Raw genomic sequence first — 13897 nt, 5'->3', positions numbered from 1 at the left:
TACGCCATATGCATACATATGACTAATGGCCAACTCATAAAAGGAGGTTAAAGAGGCATTGATTATTTTTAATCCATTTACAATTTAGGGGACTTGAAAGGCACTCAGTTCTTTAGGCATGCTATTAGTATAGTGCAAATAGTTTAATTGAATTAAGTGTATCTAAAAATTAAATGTTAAGAATAGAAATAAAACTTGCCTCAGAAGAGAAGGAAAAATAAACCTATAAAAGGTACAGGTGGAAAAAGGAAAAGCCACACTGCATTATATTACATGAAGAATGTCAAGCATGCAATGCTTAGGGTGGTTAGTGACATCAGATAAGAAATTAACTAGCATGAGGTTGAAACCCAATTCTGTGACTTTCACTAGCAGAGCTGTCTTGGCTAAGATGTAGAATCTGTAATGAGCTTTGGTTCCTTATCTGTAATGTCAAGATGGCAACAGACCCACAGAGCTGTGACCATAGACAAGATGCCTATTATGGAGGTTCTGGTATCATTTTCCAGCTCTCTGCACGTGTGTAAGAAATGGTGGGTAGCTATAATCACCTCTGTAAGTGGGAACACCCAAAAACCTTTTCCAATTCGGCCTTTATCCCCCTAAAAACGGGATGCAAAGCCCTGTGACTAGGTCTTAATCATACTGACTCACTTAATCCAGGGTGAATCATCATGAATCATTTCTCTGCAAAACCCTACCCAAATTCTCCTCTGAAATAATACCAAGGAGACCAGAGATTGCTTCTCCCTTTGTGCTTCTGTGTCCATGGATTCATGCAAAAGGGAGGACTTCGTGGTCTGTTTATTTACTGCTTAATATTAAGAGAAGCAGTGATGCCCGTACAGAAGAAGGCAGTGAAGAGCCGGCAGCAGGCTGTCCCACGAGAGACGTAGGCCTGCAGCCGCCTCCGCCAACGCAGCTCAGCCCCCGTGTTTGAATGTTGATGCCAGTCGTACTGATTCCTTACATTTTTGTCTTAGAAAAAGATGGAGTTCTGGTCTCTAAGGAGACTCACAGTTTCTGCATCTCCTGGTTAGTGATACACAAAAATCACAGGTGGGCAGTGTCCGCACAGGCTGGGCTCCCAGGCTCCACTCTGCGCCCATGCCTGGGCACCGATCAGGCCTGTGCTGGCAGCTGAAATGTGCAAAACATTCATATTATCTTTTCATGAAAACTAACATCTTTACTACAGTTATGTGCATCCCTTACCACTCTTTCCTTAAGTTAAATATTTTAATTATATAGTTAACAACATATACATGGTTTGAGATTTTTATATAACAAAGAATGGCTTTTGTTAATCTAAAAAAACAAGTCTGTTAAATACCAAAAGCTTTAGATACTTAAGGGTAAAAGCTCAAGACAAAGTTTTTTAGACTTAAATTAAGAAAACAGTAAATATTTTGAAAGATGTGCTTTTAGTTTGCTGGGTAGGCCGGCCATGCCGTTTTCGCTGGCTTGCTTAATTACTGGGGCACGATAGTACCCAGGAGGCATCTGAAAAATAAAATTATTTTCTTTGTGAGGAATCATATCTCAACTTACGGTGGATTTAGCAGATTGCTGAATTTGCCTGTGAGGTGTTTTAAAGGCCATTGGTTTGAATGATGCATTTCAGATTCGAAGTTGCTGATAGAATGGTGAACTTCCGCATGTCTTATTCCACTGGAAACTTGCAGCAGAGTGTTTACCAGATCAATATTATATTCAGAACCAAACTCAGAAGGATCTTAATGTCTTTATAAGTGTCTGTTCTATTCTGTTTTGAGCTTATTGACCTATGAGCTTCTCACTAGAATGTCAGCCGCCACAGAGTGCAGTCAGGTGTGATACCACTTTATGCATAGAAAACAAGCTTAGCAGATGTGTTTCATCTGAAATTTAAAGAGTAAACTCATAAGAAAAAATCTTGCTCTCCTGGTGGCTCAGACAGTAAAGAATCTGCCTGCAATGCAGGAGACCAAGGTTCAATCCCTGGGTTGGGAAGATCCCCTGGAGAAGAGAATGGTAACCCACTCCAGTATTCTTGCCTGGAGAATCCCACGGACAGAGGAGTCTGGTGGGCTGCAGTCCATGAGGTCACCAAGAGTCAGACACGACTGAGTGACCGGTCACTAACAAATGTGTTTCAATTAAAATTTAAAGAGCACACTCATAAGAAAAAATCTTTAGTAAATTTGCTAGTGGTTCTTCTTGCTCAGGAATAGGAAAATATATATTTATATATTTCTTGACAACTGTTCATCCATAAGCATTTTCCATAAGAAACTTGACATATTTAGGACAGGGACAGTTTCAGAAGATTCTAAGAAGTGCTCCAAAAATCAGGACCACCAGCCTGGGTATGCTCGAGAAGCTCCCAAAAACTAGCTGAAAGCTTGTGATGCTCTACCTGAGTGTTTGTTTCTGCTACTAGGAAATGTTAGTGCCCGTGGACATCGTGGTGCCACTGATGTTAGAAAAGCAAAGGCAATTTAAGGCATGATGTGACAGGGAGAGGCAAAAATACTTTTCAGTCCAGAGATGATTAATATTTAGACAGCTGAAAAGGACGAATGAAAACGTGGCCACAGACAGCGAGAGCGCCTGATACATGGCCCGTTGTGCATCAGCTCGTCAAACAAAGGACTTTTGTGTGTTCTTAAGGCAGTTTACCGGAATCAGAGGAAAAGAAGAAAACATTTACATCAGCAAAGTTAGCCACTGGCCTAAGTGAGAGCTAAAATGCTCCTGGAAGGTGCACAATCACAGGTGAAAAATGAAAAGACCTCCTGCATCAGTAGAAAGCCTTGCTATTACGAAGATCCGGATTCTCCCCAGGTTAATTTATGAGTATAACTTGGTGCAATCTCACTACAAATAAATGAAGAATGAATGACAGAATTAGAGCAAGTCAGCGTCACTGATCCTGATAAGTAATGAATCTAGGCGTCTCTGTGATGAGGGCCTATCACAGCTGGCTTACAAAGAAGGCGGACAGTATATCAGATGCTTGTCAAGTGTCTCACCAAGGAACGTAGGGTGGAAGGAAGGGAGGGCGGAAGGAAGGAAAGGAAAAAGTCCTGAGCGTAATCAAGTGCATTGATGTAACTACTAACTAACAGAAACTGGGGACCGAGGACGAACTTCCCTGGCGGTCCAGTGGTTAAGACTCCACCTTCCTTTGCCGAGTTGTGAGTTCGATTCCTGGTCCGAGAACTGAGATCCCACATGCCTCAAGGCCCTAAAATTCAAAATATAAGACAGAAGCAATATTTATAGCAAATTCAATAAAGACTTTAAAAATGGTCCTCATCAAAAAAAATCTTAAAAAAACAGCTGATGACAGAATGATAAACTAAACTACAAGAGTTCACCCTACAAAATCTAACCTGTAAGAAACAGTGCAAGACAAATGACCTGATTTCTTCAACATATAAAATGCAAGAATAAAAATGTGAAAGAAGAAGGTGACTTACAGATTAAAGGAGCTCCAGGAGACATATAAATCAGTTACATATATAGGCACTATGTGGGTCCTGATTTGCTTAAGTATAAACATTATGAGTTAATCAATGTAATGTGAAATCTGGATATTTGACAAAATTAAAAAAATTATCCTTGATATAAATTACATGTGATATAGGTACTTTTTAAAAGACATTGTAGCTTAGAGAATTATACTCAAATATTTGCAGTTAAATGACACAATGTCTGAGAATTACTTCAGTGAATCTAATTTTGAGGGTAATGGATAAGGAAATGGATAAGGCAGAATTAGCCATGAGGTGGTAATTGTTGATAATTGTTGCAGTCGGTTGACTGCAGATGGGGTTTATTGGGTTATTCTTTTCATCGCTGAGTATGTTGAGAGCGTCCATAATATACAGGTGCCCCTCTGAGATACTGCTGATTCAGCTTCAGACCACAGCGAAAAAGCAAATACTGCCAAAGCTGGTCACGTGTATTTCCTTTGGTTTCACAGTGCGTGTGAAAGTAATATTTGCACTACACTGTGTCTATTAAGTGTGCTATAGCTTAAATCTAAAAAAAAAAAAAAAAAAAAAAAAAAGAAAAACCCGATGTATGTGCCCTAATAATAAAGACTTCGTTGCTAAAAAGCACCATCATCTGAGCCTTCAACAAGTCTTTGTAGAAACACCAAAGATCAATGATCACAAGTCACCATAACAAATATAATAATAATAAAAAAAGTTTGAAATATTGCAAGAATTACCAAAATGTGACACAGAGGCAAGAGTTGAGCAGCTGCTGTTGAAAAGCTGATGCTGGTAGACTTACTTGACCCAACGTAACTCGAGAGTTTCAATTGGTAAAAAAGGCAGTGGCTGAGAAGCACAATAAAATACGATATGCCTGTACCATCTAGAATAAATGAGAAAACTCTAAGATTATATGAAAATTATTTTAATAAATGTTAGAATGTGTTCTCCCAACAGTTGCTATTGCCAAGCTCTGCAGGCTACAGATCTTCACCAAAGTCATAAAGAACCAAGTAGTGGAAGCTAATGATTTAACATTCAATAATTTCCCCCCATTTCCCACTAGACACATAGCATGCAGCCACATGAAATGAAACTTAAAGCCATGGAGTCTGTAAAACTGCTTATCAGCAATTTGCTATAAGAATACAGAGAATTTGGAAAGATAACACAGTTGTTCAAAGTAAAAGCTTCTGTTGTAGAAGATAAGATAATGACAGCTGACCAGTCGTCAAGTGAGGCTTCGTCTAAGCGGATTTCAGAAGAGTCTTCAAGGATTTGAAACATTTCCCTGCTTACAAAATCTTTTCTAAAGAGTGAGATTTTTTGGAAAGTCCTGGTGAACAATAACTCAGATTTGGGCTAAGTGTTCAAAGGTTTGGAAAAAGCCAAATGCCTGGACTTCTAAAGTTCTATGAAATAAGATTATATAGTTTGTCAACCTCAACCTGTAAAAAACCCCATGCAATCCCTAGTTGTGAAATCACTATCTAGATATGATACAGAAAGAAATCAGTGGACATATGGAAAGAAAGTGGAAGTGTTAGTCGCTCAGTCATGTCCACCTGTTTGCCAGCTCATGGACCGTAGCCCACCAGGCTCGTCTGTCCACGGGATTCTCTAGGCAACAATACTGGAGTGGGTTGCCGTTTCCTTCTCCAGGGAATCTTCCCGACCCAGGGAGTGAACCTCGGTCTCCTGCTTTACAGGCAGATTCTTTACTATCTGAGCCACCAGGGAAGCTCAGAGGATATATTAACAGCCATCAATTGAACCCATCAGTTGAACTCAAGCCATTTGCTCTTGATGTAGATAATTCCATTTTACAGATGGGAAAACTGAGAGTACTATGGTCTCTGCTCTGTAAGAAAGTGTTTTCTCGGAACCTGGAAGGGTCCATTTTTTCTGGCTCACTTGCATCAGAGTTCTCTGTGGTTCATTCATTCAACAAATGTTTTTTGTGTGTGTACCAAGTTCCAGACTCTGCATTAGGCACTAGGAAAGGTGGGGACACTACAGCGAGGTAGGTGGGGTACAAATGTGAGAAGGACTCATTCTAAGTGGATATCTTGGGAGAAGAATTAGGAAAACCTTAGTGAGGAAAAGGCTTCTGTGTTCACCCCTAGTATGGCAAGTCCCATGTATTGTTCCTTTGATTTTTTTAATTGAAGTATAGTTAATTTATGCAGTGTTTTGTTGATTTCGGGTGTACAGCAAAGTGAGTCAGTTATGTATATACATAGATTCCCTTTCAGATTCTTTTCCATTATAGGCTATTACAAGAAATTGAATATAATTCCCTATGCTGTACAGTAGGTCCTTGTTTGTAACCTATTTTAGGGTGCCTTTTCCTCCACATCTTCTCCAGCATTTGTAGATTTTTAAATTATGGCCATTCTGACCGATGGGGGTGTGATACCTCATTGTGGTATTTAATCATAGCACATGTTCTGATAGACTATTAGTATCAATAAAATCTATTTTCAGCTCAATGAATTGATCTACGAATACAAGAAATATTATTAAGTTGTTTCACATTTAAATTCCCAAATCATGCATTCATTAAATGTCTAGCTCTGAGAACATTTTCTTCTCTCTAATTTTCTGAAATCTAATTTTCTGGAATTTTCTGGAATCTTTTCAGGAACTCACCACACTATTGATAATACAATACAAGAAAAAATCAAATGAGGAAATTTATTTTTTTACATAGCAGAACCCTAGTATAGTTCTATTCAGATTCCTATTGAAAAATAAGCAGATTAATTAATGACATGCTATTTTAATGTACTTATAATAATATCGCAGTCTGTGTTTAAAAATAGGTTAACAGTTTTGAGAATATTTCGGGGGGCACAAAAAAAATGAAGCAGAAGAAAACAATTTTGAGCATGGAAAGTGCACATTTAATGAATTTTTTCCCCTCAAAACTTTTTCACTTAAGCAACATCTCCATTTTAGAGCTAAAGAAACTAAGGTTCAGATAATTTAAGCGACTCAAGGAAGAATACACAGAACCAGCATCTGATTCCAGAACATTTCAAAGGTTGTTTGAAAGTTAAAGATTCATTATTATTATATTATACATTTCCTAAGCTTTAATTGGTACCTTCTTACGGGTATATTTTTTTGTATTTCTGATACAATATTTACTTATTTATATTATTTATTCTATTAAATACAGAAGCAATAAACTTTTAATAAATTTGATATGCCATTGTTTTTTTCATAGTGCAGTTTTCCAGCAGATCCATTTGTTTAATATGAATGAGTGAGTTGGCGAGTGCAGGCGTATCCTCTCCCTGTAAAGTGGAGGCAGGCCTTCTACTGCGCTTTGTTCCGTTCGGCTTCACACACATTGCGTTGTTTACAAATTAAAGTTTTGGGACAACCCTTCATCAAGCACGCTTTACTGGAGCCAATTTTCCAACAGCATTTGCTCAGCTCACTTCTTTCTGTCGTGTTTTAGTAATTCTCACGCACCATGCTTGTTTGTTACTGTTGTATTTGTTATGACGGTCTGTGATTGGTGAGCATTAATATTACTGCTAAGACATGCTGAAGGCCCAGACGCTGTTCAGTGTATTTTTAGCAGTAAAGTCGTTTTTAATTACGTACATTTCTTTAGACATAATGCTATTGCACACTTAATAGAGCACAGTGTAGTGTATGCGTAACATTTCTCAGTGAATCCCCTGCATTCACCAAGAAGTTTGGTCTGGGGAACCAAAAGATGCATGTGCCTAGCTTTATTGCCATATTCCTGTTCCTGCCCTGGTCTGGAACTAAACTCAAAGTATCTCTGGGGTGTGCCTGCCCCAGGGTGATTAAAAGGAGGTGTTGCAAAATGTAATAGGAAGAATTAATGTATTTGAAAATATGTATCAGGTCACTTTAGATAAGAGTCAGTTGAGTTCTTTTGATGACAACTGACCAGGAAGAAGCTCAGCTTTACGATAATGAGTCTGCAGATGCAAAGCCCCAGGAATGCAGACTGTGAGCATGGTTCCATTTAGCCTTCTGCTAACAATCAGTAGTGGCTACGATTTCTGGAGTTGCTCCTGTAACCCGGACGTTCTTCCTTTATGATCACTAGCTCTTGCAGCACCTTCTCAGAAAGCTGAGGGACATCTAGAAACCTTTCCAGGGCTACACGGGAATCCACATGCAAATCCGTTGGGCCCCAAAGTGGCATTTCTGTGCCGCGCTCTCTCTTTCTCTGGCACCTTAGCCAGTGCTCTGACGTCTGTGATGTTTTCAGGATCTCTTTGTTGTTGTTCAGTCGCTAAGTCGTGTCTGACTCTTTGTGACCTCATGAACTGCAGCCACCAGGCTTCCCTGTCCTTCACCATCTTCTGGAGTTTGATCAAACTCATGTCCATCGAATCGGTGATGCCATCCAACCCTCTCATCCTCTGTCACCCTCTTCTCTTCCTGCCCTCAGTCTTTCCCAGCATCAAGGTCTTTTCCAGTGAGTCAGTTCTTCACATCAGGTGGCCGGAGTATTAGAGCTTCAGCTTCAGCATCAGTCCTTCCAGTGAATATTCAGGACTTATCTCCTTTAGGGTGGACTGGTTTAATCTCCTTGCAGTCCGAGGGACTCTCAAGAGTCTTCTCCAACACCACAGTTCTAAGACATCAGTTCTTCGGTGCTCAGCCTCCTTTGTGGCCCGTATCTCTAGGCTTTGTGTTTAATCCTGGATAAGGAGAACTCTTTGAAAAAGACCTTTATTTCAGTAGTGTTTGTGTGTTTCAATCTGACATTAACAGATTGTGATGCAGAATATGGCCATAAAATTAGCCAATACGTTTATTGTTGACCAACCCCTAAATATTGGCGAGTCACGTTAAAGGAGATTTTAGGCATGAATTAAACTCATTAAAATGTTGAATTTATTTTTTGGGTTTGTTTGTTTGTTTGTTTGTTTACTTAACAATATTGTATTGGTTTTGCCATACATCACCATGAATCTGCCACGGGTATACACATGTTCCCCATCCTGAACCCCCCTCCCACCTCCCTTGAATTTATTTTTTGAACCCCTGTTGCACTGAATGACAGAATCCCTAAAAGAAATACGGTCGGAAGAGAAAGTGTTTTTGTTATCTGTATAAAAATAGTGTCTCCATGCCTGTGAAGTAAATGCCAGCTCTATTAGCTTAAAACCTATAACACAGAGTTTGATTTGAAATCTCAGTGAGAATCCAGAGAGACGGAAAGGGTGTTTGGTTTCTTAAAGAAACAGTGATCTCCCCGGAAGATGGCCCACGTGGCACTACTGGTAAAGATCCCGCGGGCTGGTGCAGGAGACACAAGAGACGTGGGTTCCATCCCTGGATCAGGAAGACTCCCTGGAGGAGGGCACGGCAACCCACTCTGACACTCTTGCCTGGATAAACCCATGGACAAGACGAGCCTGGTGGGCTACAGTCCATAGAGCTGCAAAGAGTCGGACATGACTAAGCAGCTGAGCCCACATGCAGATATCAAGGACCTTTTGGCGTGGGATGGGCCAAATGTCTGATGAGGCAGATGTCTAAAGGACATTTTGGTGTTTTCTCTTTTTGTTGTTTAATTTATTTTAATTTGGGGTATATTTTCTTTGAGCTTCCCTGCTGGCTCAGCAGTAAGGCATCTGCCTGCCGATGAAGGAGACATGGGTTTGAACCCTGGGTAGGAAAGATCCCCTGGAGAAGGAAATGGCAATCCATTCCGGTATTCTTGCCTGGGAAATCCCATGGACATGGGAACCTGGTGGGCTACAGCCCACAGGCTCTCGAAAGAGTTGAATGCTACTGAGCAACTGAAACAACGTCAACGACAAATAGTTTCTTCACAGTGTTGTGTTAGTTTCAGCTGTGCAGAATGAATCAGCTGTAAGTAGGCATGTGTCCCCTGCCTCCTGAGCCTCGCTCCCACTAAAGGACACTTTGGACAGAAACAAATGTCCTTTAAGGTATAATGGTATGATATATGTCATGCACATGTGTGTGTGTGTAAATTGATGTGGAAATCAGTTAATGGATTGTGTATGCCATCATCTGTCTCCACGTTCGAATCACCCGGAAAACTTCTAAAATCTATCAATGCCAGGCCGCACTCTGATTTAATTGGTATGGGGTCAGACCCAGACATCAGCCTTTTTTAAAAGCGCCTGGTTAATTCCAGTGTTCAGTAGGATTTTGAATCCCTGTCTAACGCCTGGGGCTCTGCCTTCAGCTGGAGTCAGCTTTAATTAATCTCCACTTTAATTCTGTGATGCATATGTCATGCTTTATTATATTTTTGCTTCAGATAAATTTCACTGAGTAATAAAAATAAAGGGAGAACAGTTGGTGAAAATTTACTCAAGAAATTAAGTTTGTCATTAATACAAATGATGGGCCATCTGGATAAGCAATAATGGCCTGTTACTAAAGTGTGTTTTCAAAGGGTGCATGGTTTTTATTATTAAACCGCTCCACAATGGCACCTAATGTACAAAGCATGTATTTTAATCAGAGAAGGTGCATGCTAATTAAACAGTTCTTAATAATTGTTCATTATCATTTATGAAAACCCACCTTTTACCTACATTAACATCTACTCCAGGGAATACTGGGGGGTTTTAATGAAACTCAAACATAGTTCCGTGGATAGAGTTGAAAAATAAAAATAATGACTGTTTGCATTGACGTCAGTGATATCTCATTACTGATGCAGATTTATGCTTCTAGATACGTAAAGTGCTCTGCCTTTGCAAATCTTTGTGTCTGTCTGTCTCTGATGGTGTTTAACACACGCATGCGTATGCACGTGTAACACAGACAGCTCAGTGAGGACAAACCAAGATGGGCAGGTTCGCGTCCTGGTTCTGGCCACCGTCCCGTTAGTGGCATGCATTTCTTTCTCTTTTCAGCGAGGGGCCTGCCTCAGGGCGATATGTCCACAGCCGTCCCCCTAGCTGCCTGTCCTGGTGGTTCTGAAGTCCATGGTGTTAGCACTTCTTTTATATTTTAACCTTTGCTGAAACAGTGAATGCAACCAACAATTTAGAATAGGGAAAGGAAAACCGTTCTGGTGAAAATGTTTGTATGCATGACTTCAGAATGAGCTTGAAAAGCGTCTACTTCTAACCCTGTGTGCTCGCTGTGATTTCCTTAAATGCATCGCTCAGCGCTGTTAGAAATCCAGGCCCACATTCGGTTTCAGGAAGCGCCTCTGTTAAAAAGGCTGCAAGTCAGAAATCACAGGCTATTCACCAGTACGTATCTAACGGAGTTTTCCTTGGGATTTTAATAAAATTTTTTTTCTCCCCAGAATACAAAGAACACAGTGTACAATTAAAAGTTCCAATATATGGGAACTTTTAATATATATGGTGGGACTGTCACTGAGTCCCACCCAACACTGCAGCTTCAAAACAGTAACACTCGGGACAGAAGCTGTATGTTTTATGAATCATTTTGACCAGAAGAGCATTCATTTGGCTTCCTCTGTTTAGAAGTGCAATCCAAATCTTTTTTTTGTTGTTACCCAAAGTTTGGTAGATTATTTTAGACTTTCCTTCCTGGGGTTAAAAAAAAAAAAAGGTAGGGGAAAAAAAGACCAAAACCCCTTTTTCCAGCTCTTTCTAACCACGGTGGCTTTCTCCACATCCACATTTGGTATTGTCATTCTTTCTAAACAGTGAATCAATTTGCTGAACTCCATATTCAGTTCAGTAAAATGTTAGGAATCAAAACCAATTAAAATGTCTAGTTTTTATTATAAAAGCATTTGAGTCAGTTCAAACACTGCAGCCAGGTGTACATATAGAGGTGGTCAGCTATAAATAGTCAGGAGCAAGAGAATTTAGTCAGTTGTCACCAAAAGTAATTTTTATAACAGAGCTGAAGTCTATTCTGAATGCAAAACGATCAGAGAACTATCATATTGTATGATTTATACATATCATATATTATATAATTTATATAAAATTATTATATTAAATGTTTGAGAAATCTACATCTACCTAAGTCTTTTTAACAAGAGCATCTCAAAATGAAGGGAAGGATAAGTGTCACATAATTTGGATGTCACTTCTACAGCAGAGAATCAGCCATTGCTCGGCTTATTTCAGAATCCTTTATCAGACTTCTTTTTATTTTTTCATGCAGTCATGGACATCATGTTATTTTTCACAGCTTCTCCATTTAAGTCTTGGGTGATCTATTCCCCAAATGTATAACATTCAGGCACACCTTCTGTAACTGCTTTTAAATCAAACTGCTGAGATGTAGGATCTATTTGTGTTGTCTTAGATGATTCAATGCATATTTTAATGTCAAAAAGTTTGAAAAATTTCAATTGCGTATGTCATCTAATCAAAGTGAATCTTTTCCAATGGCTTCATTTCATAATGGAGCCATTTATTTTCTGTACATTTACTGTAAATATTTCACTTCAAATTGAAGAAATTTCTTTTATAGCATTTATTAACCTTTGGTACAGAAATTATCTCAGGACAAAAGGAGTTTATCACATTATTAGTTTGGAGGAACACCTCAAATTATTATTTTTTTAAGTAAAGTGAAGTATTTTTTAATTTTTGTGTTTTTTACTCTGTCAACAATTTTCAGAAATTTCTGTTATTCGTTTATGGTTATAATGACAGTGATAAGAAAATATATTCCTTTCACTGTGAGCTCCTGTTGTGGACAGATGCTGCATTGTTTTACAGAGAAAGATTTGTCTTTCCTGAATCATTCCCAGAGATTTATACCACATGGAAAAGATGAACATAGATCTTGATGTATTGATATCACTTAGTTTTGATGGGACAAGTCAGGGGGATGAATGTGCCAGACTGTATCAGCTACAATCGGAGCTTCCCTGGTAGCTCAGCTGGTAAAGAATCTGCCTGCAATGCAGGAGACTCCGGTTTGATTGCCTGGGTCAGGAAGGTCTGCTGGAGAAGGGATAGGCTACCCACTCCAGTATTCTTGGGCTTCGCTGGTGACTCAGATGGTAGAGTCCACCTGCAATGCAGGAGACCTGGGTTCGATCCCTGGGTTGGGAAGATGTGTAGAAGGGAACAGCTACCCTCTCCAGTATTCTGGCCTGGAGAATTCCATGGACTGTATAGTCCATGGCGTTGCAAAGAGTCGGACGTGACTGAGCGACTTTCACTTCACAATTGTATCAGGATTGTATCAGGAAAGAAATATGTTTCAGATGATATTTAAATTCTGAATTCCGTACCTTCCTTTCCCGGCTCTCATATGCAGATTTATGGGTCTGTATCTGTATTCAAAATGTTTTTGCCTTAACAACCAAGAGTGGAAACTTCGTTCTATATGGTACGTTCTCAAATAAAGCAACTATATTTTTAATATGTTTATATTCAGAGAATTGATCTGCAAAGTTGTGAGTTAATTTAGGAAACAGTTTTAAATTTAAAACCCTTCCAGCTTTGCATATATCTCATGAGATGTAGTCATCAAGAGGAAGAGAGAAAAGGCTCTGGTTATCTACTGGCCAAATCAGAGAGAAAGAAGAAAATTCAAGAAATTTCAGAGATCCCAGATGGAGTGGTAGAAGGAAGAGGTGATGTTCCAAGTCTGGACAAATTCTCTCTCAAGTTATTTCAATTTTAAAATGATTTCCAAGACAGCAGCAGTCATTCTTACTTTTTTTGTAACTCTTTGGGGAGGGGCTTATAAAAAGCCTTGTTTAATCAATTACATAGAAGGATGAGGCTGGGCACACAGTTGCCCACAAACGTATACCGTGGGACCCTCCCTCTGCCCCTCTCGCGAGGCCGCAGCTGAATACCCGGAACCAGGCCCCTGTGCCCACTGGCCCCTCCAGGCCCCTGCCGCTCAGCTCCCTGGGTTCTCAGACCAGGGTCGGCCTGCTGCCTTCAGGCATCAGCCAGGGCTGGGGCAATCCAGGGGATCTTCAGACAGACACACTTTTTTATTTCAATTTTTTTATTTCAAACTATTAATTGAGAATAAGGGAGATATTAATAGCAATTTTCCCTCTTTCTTGTTAATTCTTTTTTAAAGGTCTTATTTTGTACTTGAAGCAATAGGGAAGCTTATCCAGTCTATAGACATTCAGTTCAGTTCAGTTCAGTTCAGTTGCTCAGTCGTGTCCGACTCTTTGCGACCCCATGAATCGCAGCACGCCAGGCCTCCCTGTCCATCACGAGCTCCCGGAGTTCACTCAGACTCACATCCATCGAGTCGGTGATGCCATCCAGCCATCTCATCCTCTGTCGTCCCCTTCTCCTCCTGTCCCCAATCCCTCCCAGCATCAGAGTCTTTTCCAGTGAGTCAGCTCTTCACATGAGGTGGCCAAAGTACTGCAGTTTCAGCTTTATAGACATTCACTTATCATCAGATTTACTGAAATCATTTTTTACTGTGAAGCAGAGGTGCAA

The 13897-nt window shown here is 39.9% G+C and overlaps 1 protein-coding gene across 1 annotated transcript in view; it reads left to right on the top strand.

Moving 5' to 3' along the window:
* MYO16 (myosin XVI) overlaps positions 1-13897 on the top strand; it is a 322068-nt gene that overhangs the window by 215743 nt on the left and 92428 nt on the right. The gene's annotated exons all lie outside the window — the stretch shown is intronic.

Source organism: Bison bison, unplaced genomic scaffold, assembly GCF_000754665.1.
Source record: "Bison bison bison isolate TAMUID 2011002044 unplaced genomic scaffold, Bison_UMD1.0 scf7180017864527, whole genome shotgun sequence".
Classification (NCBI taxonomy): Eukaryota; Metazoa; Chordata; class Mammalia; order Artiodactyla; family Bovidae; genus Bison; species Bison bison.
This window is presented reverse-complemented; position numbering and strand designations above follow the sequence as displayed.